Source organism: Chelonoidis abingdonii, chromosome 1, assembly GCF_003597395.2.
Source record: "Chelonoidis abingdonii isolate Lonesome George chromosome 1, CheloAbing_2.0, whole genome shotgun sequence".
NCBI classification, from domain to species: Eukaryota; Metazoa; Chordata; order Testudines; family Testudinidae; genus Chelonoidis; species Chelonoidis abingdonii.
Genome location: NC_133769.1, coordinates 56,120,127 through 56,127,558, shown reverse-complemented (window position 1 = coordinate 56,127,558; position 7,432 = coordinate 56,120,127). Strand labels below are relative to the sequence as shown.

Genomic DNA, 7,432 nt, shown 5'->3' with positions numbered 1-7,432 from the left:
CCCCGAGACAGGCCTGTCACAGTCTCGTTTGTTCACCCGACCGTCCCCAGACGTGCGGGCCACAATCTCGCACACGCCCGAGGAGCCGCTCAGGCGTGTGCCGAGCGCGGGCAGTCCCGGCCGGCGCTGAGCGGAGCCCGCCGACACTTACCCCGCGGGGGCACCTGTTGGGCGATGGCCCCGCTCCCTCTCTAGCAAGACCCCGAGGAGGCCTCGCGACCTGCCGCCGCCCCTCCCAGGCAGGGGCAGCCCCGGGGCCGTTCCCCGTCGCTCCCGGCGCGGGCGGCGGGGCCTGGAGACCGGCTCAAAACAACAACAGCGACGTGCAGGAACCGCAGACGCCAGCGCGCACGCGCCGGACCCGGAACCAGTTGGGAAGCGGTGCGCGTCGTCCCCTCCGCCCAGCGCTGCGTGAGGCACCCGCCGCGGACCGGGCGTTGGCCCTGGCCTGGGCCGGTGAGTCCGAGGGTGCTGGACGCTCCCCGGCACCAAGCGCTGCGCCCGCTCCTTTCGTCCGCCGAGTGTGTCTCCCAGCGCAGGACCCCAGCCTCGCTACTCGCCCTCAAACCGCGGGGCTCTGGGCGGCTGGGCCCACCGGGCAGCCCCGCTACGTGTGACTCGCCCTCCTGGGTCAGCGGGATGGTCCGTCTAGTCCAGTAGCCTGTCTTCTAACAGTGGCCCATCTCCCATGTTCTAGAGGGAATGGCGAGGGCAATTTGTCCAGTGCCCAATTGCCGGCCCCAGGCCTAGCTTCTGATACTCACATCCTGGGGTTGTATCTCTGACCATCTTGGCTAATACCCATTGATGGATAGTATCTCATTTTTTTTTAATCCCAGTTACAGTTTGGTCTTCACAATGTTCTGTGGCAACACGTTCCATGGTTGACTGCGTTGTGTGAAAAAGTACTTCCTTTGGTTTGTTTTAAACCTGTGCCTATTTATTTTGTTGGGTGACCCTTCGGTGTTGTGTTATGTGAAGGAGTAAATAACACTTCCTTAGTCACTTTCTGTAGACCTCTATCATATTCCATCTTAGTCATCTCTTTTCTAAGCTGAAAAGTTCCAGTCTTATTAATCCCTCTCATATGGGGATCCCACATCCCTGCCCCTTACTGTGGAGTAGATCAGATTTCATGGTCTGTGATGTTTTTCCCAGCCATGAATTTTTGTAGCTCTTCTCTGTACCTTTTCCAATCTAATATATTTTTTTTGTCTTGGGTGACTAAAACTGCACATGCTATTCAAGGTGTGGACGTACCATGGATTTACGTAGTGGCATTGTGATATTTTGTGAAGTTTTATCTGTCACTTTCCTAATAGTTCCTGACATTCTGTTCGCTTTTTGACTGCTGCTGCACGTTGAGCAGATGTTTTCAGAGAACTATCCACAATGATGCCAAGATCTTTGTTGAGTGGTAACAGCTAACTTTTAGATCCCATCATTTTGTATGTATAATTGAGGTTATGTTTTCCAGTGTTCATTACTTTGCATTTATCAACATTGAATTTCATCTGCTATTTTGTTGTCACTCATCTAGTTTAGTAACTCTTTGCAGTCAATTTTGGACTTAACTATCTTGAGTCATTTTGTACCATCTGCAAATTATACCACTTTGCTGCTTAGCTCTTTTACCAGATCATTTATGAATATATTGAACAGCACTGGTTCCAGTACTGGTCCCCGGGGGACATCACTATTTACTTCTCTCCCTTCTGAAAACTAACCATTTGTTCCTACCCTTTGTTTTCTGTCTTTTAACCAGTTAGTGATCCATGAGAGGACCTTCCCTCTTCTCCCATGACTTCTTATTATGCTTAAGCGCCTTTGCTGATGGAGCTTGTCAAAGGCTTTCTAAAAGTCCAAATACACTATATCCACTGGGTCACCGTTGTCCAAATGTTTGTTGACCCCCTCAAAGAATTCAAATAGGTTAGTGAGGCATGGTTTCCCTTTATAAAAGGCGTGTTGACTCTTCAACACATCGTGTTCATCGGTATGTCTGATAATTCACTGTGACGGGTTGGGTCGCAGAGACCCCCCCTTGGGACTACCACCTGATGTGCTGAGACTACCTCTGAGCCCGTTTTCCCTGGCAGCTTGGGACTTCAGTACCCTTTCTTATTGAGCCAGTCATGCTAGCCTGCTACAAACAGACCCAGGTCTGAACCACATGAAAACAGCTTAACAAGTGCTCTGTCTCTAGCACTCAGTTCCCAATGGGATCCAAACCCCAAATAAATCTGGTTTACTCTGTATAAAGCTTATACAGGGTAAACTCATAAATTGTCCACCCTCTCTAACACTGATAGAGAAAGATGCACAGCTGTTTGCTCCCTCAGGAACTAATTACTTGCTCTGGATCAATTAATAAGCAAAGAGTGATTTTATTAAGTATAAAAAGCAGGATTTAAGTGGTTCCAAGTAATAACAGACAGAACCAAGTAAGTTACCAAGCAAAATAAAACAAAAACATGCAAGTCTAAGCCTAATACGTTAAGAAACTGAATACAGGTAAATCTCACCCTCAGGGATGTTCCAGTAAGCTTTTTTCACAGACTAGTCTGGGGCCAGTCCTTCCCCTGGTACAGTCCTTGTTCCAGCTCAGGTGGCAGCTAGGAGATTTTTCATGACTGCAGCCTCCTTTGTTCTGTTCCACCCCCTTCTATAGCTTTGGCACAAGACAGGAATCTTATGTCTCTCTGGGTCCCCACCCCTCCTTCTAAATGGAAAAGCCCCAAGTTTAAGATGGATTCCAGATGGCTTGCAAGTAAACAGAGCCACCTACCGTCAGTTGTCCTAGTTAATGGGAACCATCAAGATTCCAAACCACCATTAATGGCCCACACTTTGCATAATTACAATAGGACCTCAGAGTTATATTTTGTATTTCTAGCTTCAGATACAAGAATGATATATTCATACAAATAGGATGAACACAGTAGATTATAAATTTTGTAGTGATACCTTACAAGAGACCTTTTGCATTAAGCATATTCTAGTTACATTATATTCACACTTATTAGCATATTTTCATGAAATCATATCGAGAGCAACGTCACACTGGTCTTTACTATAGTTTCATCCAATTTGCTTCTGAGGTGCCTCATCTCTGAAAAGTCTTTATAGATTAGAACCAAGGTTGTAGTTCAGGCTGGAGACCATTGGGGAGTCTGAGGATCTATTGAGGCAGTGGGTGTGGGCAGGTGTCAGCCGTGTGTGTCAGGTTCTCTTACCTAGGTCCACTTTGCATGTAGTGCCAGATGCAGCTTCCACATGATGATCGTGCTCAGTCATAGATAAATTGACCTGTGCAGACCTGATCTACACATGATGAAAATATGGATAATTTTTTTCATGGTCAGATGGCACTGCCTCTTTCAGCTGTGAACTCAAAGGGGACTTAAATGTTAGGCCTTCATAGCACTGATGTAGGTGCCCAGGCTCCTACAATGGGGAAAAGTTAAGCATCTCCAAATGGGCTCTACAAAAGCAAGCATGTTGAGCAGAGAGTCACCTAACCTAGTCAATATCAAATGCTGAAGGGTGGTATGGAGGGAAGGCATGATGAGGGCAAAACTGCTGTACTTCAAAGGGACTCTTTCTCAACAAATACCAAGGAAGTGATGGTGGTTGGTGGTAGTGGTCCTCTTTTTCTCAGTAGTCCATAGATTTGTTGTAGAAATCTGGATCTATTTTGCATTTAAAACTAAAGAGAAAGGAAAATCAAAGTCTTTTCACCAATAATTCTCAAACAAACAAGGATATTTGTTGAATAAATTTGTAATGACTATTTCACCCAGGGCTTGTCTACGCTGGCCTGCTAAATTGGTGCCACTCCTATTGATGCAGTGGCATCAATTTAGCAGGTCTGGTGAAAACACAATAAATCAACGGGAGAGCAAAGTCTTATTTATTGAGAGAAAATTTAGGTGACTAAATTATAGTCAATAAAGCAAGAAAGCATTACTATATATATATATATATATATATATATATATATAGTAGTGCATTAACTAGCATTTTAACATTGTGCTCCTTCAACTCAAAAAAGTAGTGCATAAACTAACATATATGTCGTAAGGACCAATTACATTGAGATTATACATTTAAATGGCACAGGGTACTTCACAGACTATATAACAAATACAGTGTTGTGATATTGGTACACACTGACCCTTTCATGCATACGTATAAGGCTTTTAACATTAGACTTATTACAAAGTAGCATACAGATACCCTATGCACATGTATTGAAATCGCATTCCGATTAGGGCTATCAATTTCAGTCAACTCACGCAATTAATCATGCTGAACAAGAAGTAGGACTGAGTAGACTTGCAGGCTTTAAAATTTTAAATTGTTTTATTTTTGAATTCAGTATTTTTGTACATAATCCTACACTTGTAAGTTCAACTTTCATGATAATCACCACCATGCATTCAAGCAGGGAGGAGTTTGTCTGGCTGGGAGAAGGCGGCAATGCTTTCTGGCTTGGGGGAGGAGGGAAGATGTAAAGTTGCTGGAAGAGAAGTCAGCGTGGTGGAAGACTCACCACCTAGGAATGAGGGGCTTAAAGAGGTCAGCTTCTTTACTCAGAACAGGCTGGGCAGAAGGCAAGGAGGCTCCTGTGCATGGCTTGCTGCAGGACCATGTGGAAGCCAGCATGTGAACCAGTATGGCTCCCAGGGCTGACTCGAGGCACCAGCAGAGGAAGCACATGCCTGGGTCAGCACATGCTAAGGGGTGGCATTCCATCCATTCTTGGAGCGGCACAGTCCAGGCAGTTTTTTTGTTTGTTTGCTTGGGGCCACGAAAACAGTAGAGTCGGCCCTGATGGCTCCAGGGGCATAGAGAAGGGTGAGCTTGGGAAAACAGGGGACTGTTACCCCCCCCCCCCCGCCCAGCCCCAGAGACAGGGAAGGGCAGGCAGAGGCAAATTACGCAGAAAGGGGACCGTGTCAAGAAGGGGAACTAGCATCCCCCTGCCCCAGGTACTTTCACCCACAGGCAGGCAGGAAGCTGCAATCTGGGAAGGTGAATTTGCAAGAAAGGCTAGTCAGTGTCTGAAACCATTAACGGGAGGAGAGGAGAAGGGAGAGGAAGGCAAGGACATTTAATTGTTTCATGTACCAGCCGTGCTGCAAGTGGCTGTATCAGGCTGCAGTTCTTTCGGGCTCAGGTTGCTGCTCAGGTGCCTGTACCTTTGCTTAAAAGGGTGCAAGCAGAGGCAGCAGCAGTAGCGCAGGGCAGTCCTAATGGAGACCAAGGGCTGGAAGGGGACCCAAGGCAGACAGTGTTGCAGCAGGGGCAAGGGGTGTTCACAAGTACAGGGGCTGCTAATGCCCAGGGTCGTGTGTTTAATAACCCATGGCAGCCTCGTGGACTGAAGAAGGGAAATGACCGAAAGGAAGCATCCACACGTGCAGGTGGGCAGACTGTGTGCATTAACGGGGTAGTCAGCAGAGCTGTGCAGCAAATGGTCAGTGAGGTTGTTTCTGAGGTTTTCTTCATAGCATTACAGTGCTTCCAAAGGGCACGAGGTCACTGTGACGAGGGTTGCCAGGGCTCAACCCTCCCTGTGGAGGAGGGGAGCCACACCGGCCTCGTCCTGCCCTCCGCGGGTCCAGCCTCTTGGACCCACGGCCCACCGTCCAGGGACATTCGGTCCGTATGGAGAGGACTGAGCACAGGTAAAGTCAGTGGGGCCCAGCCTTTGATGCAGGCGGGCACCAACAAACACAGTTACAGTTCTATGGGCTCCGACCCTTTGGGCAGGGCAGAGCAATTACAAAGTTAGAGGGGGCCCAGCCCTTGGGTCGGGCGGGCACCCAACACAGTACACAAAAAGCTCTAGCCCTTGGGGAGCAGGGTGGAGCAGTAGCAATCACACTGGCCTCATTAGGCCGAGGCGAGGGGGATTCTGCCACCTGGCTACGGGTGGCAGGGGGAATGGAGCAGGGCAGAGCAGTGGTAAGTCTATAGGGGCAACCACAATGGTCTCCTTAGGTCAGGGTGAAGGGATTCTGCCACCCGGTTACGGGTGGCAGGGGGAACGCAGGCCCACCCACTCCTCTGCGTTCCAGCCCGGGGCCCTAGTAGCGGCTGTCGCCGCTAGTGGCAGTCAGTGGGGATCCTGACCGAAACACACTGACAGAGTGATCAGTGGGGATCCTGACCGAACACACACGGCCATAGGCTCGGGGCCCTCTGCAGCCTGACTGTAGTCAGCTGCCCCCGGGCTACTTCCAATCCCCCTCATTTCCTACCTGGTCCGCAGGGTCACCCAGCACCATGGGCTCCTCCCAGTCAGGACTGGGCAGCAGATCTGGGAGTACGTTAGGGAAGGCGGGCCAGGTCTGGTCCGACGGCTCCTCGGGGCCGTAGCAAGGACGGGGTAGCTCTGGCAGCTCCTCGTCGTAGCAGCTGCAGGGTAGCTCTGGCACTCCTCATCGTAGCGGGTGCAGGGTAGCTCTGGCAGCTCCTGGTACCGGCCTCGGGCCTCAGCAGCCTCCCAGTGACAAGAGCCGGCAGACACGTCTGCTCCCGGCGGCGGCTGGGGCCTGACTGAAGGCTGAGGCCCGGCTTTTATCCTTCCGGGTCGCCGCCTGACCCTTTGAGGGGCGGGACTTCCGCCCAGCGGTTCCGCCCTTGGGGATGATTGACGGGGCTCAACCCTCCCTGTAGAGGAGGGGAGCCACACCGCCTCGCTACAGTCACCCAGACCCAGGATGTTCTCTTCCACTGAATGCAAAGGACGATGGTAATGATTCTATGTCAGGGGTCGGCAATCTACGGCACGCGTGCCACCTTTGACACGTAAGCTGATTTTGCCTGGCACGTGGCTGACAGCCAGGGTCCCAGCCGCCGACCCCGCTCAGCACACGCCTGGCTGAGTGAACGGAACCCCAGGCCAGCAGAGTCTGAGCAGGGCCGGTGGCTGGGACCCCAGACCGGTGGCAGGCGCACCCCCCAGCTACTCCCTCACCGCGCTCGGATTCTGCAGCTCCCTGGAGTGAGAGCCGTCAGGGCGCAGGGCCCTGAGCCTGCTGCAGGAGAGGTGGGATCTCACACTCACTGGAGCTGCAGAGCCTGAGCATGGCAAGGGGAGCTGGGGGGACACACAGGGACTGCTACTCACATGCATCCGCTGCAGGGGCCCCCCCCCAGGGGGGGCACTGGGCCACAGCCTGGGCAGGCATGCCTATCCCACCGGCTTCCTCCTCACCGTGCTCGTGTTCTGCAGCTCCCGGAACTGTGAGCCGCTGCCGCCACTGATCCTCCCACAGCTCCCCCCCTCCAGCTGCCTCAGCACTCCGCATGGAGTTTTGCCTCCATGTGGAGCCAGCATCTGACTGGCATGGGCATGGTAAGGGGAGTCCCGTGGGGCAGTCAGGGAGCAGGGGGAGAGTTGTATGGGTCAAGAGTTCTG

The 7,432-nt window shown here is 51.3% G+C and overlaps 1 protein-coding gene across 2 annotated transcripts in view; it reads right to left on the bottom strand.

Moving 5' to 3' along the window:
- PNPLA8 (patatin like domain 8, phospholipase A2) overlaps positions 1-350 on the bottom strand; it is a 70,882-nt gene extending 70,532 nt beyond the window's left edge. For both annotated transcript variants that reach the window (XM_032793450.2, XM_032793460.2), the window contains exon 1: positions 152-350. The gene's annotated coding sequence lies outside the window, so the exon portion shown is untranslated. The remainder of the gene's footprint in view (positions 1-151) is intronic.
- Positions 351-7,432: the final 7,082 nt, after the last annotated feature.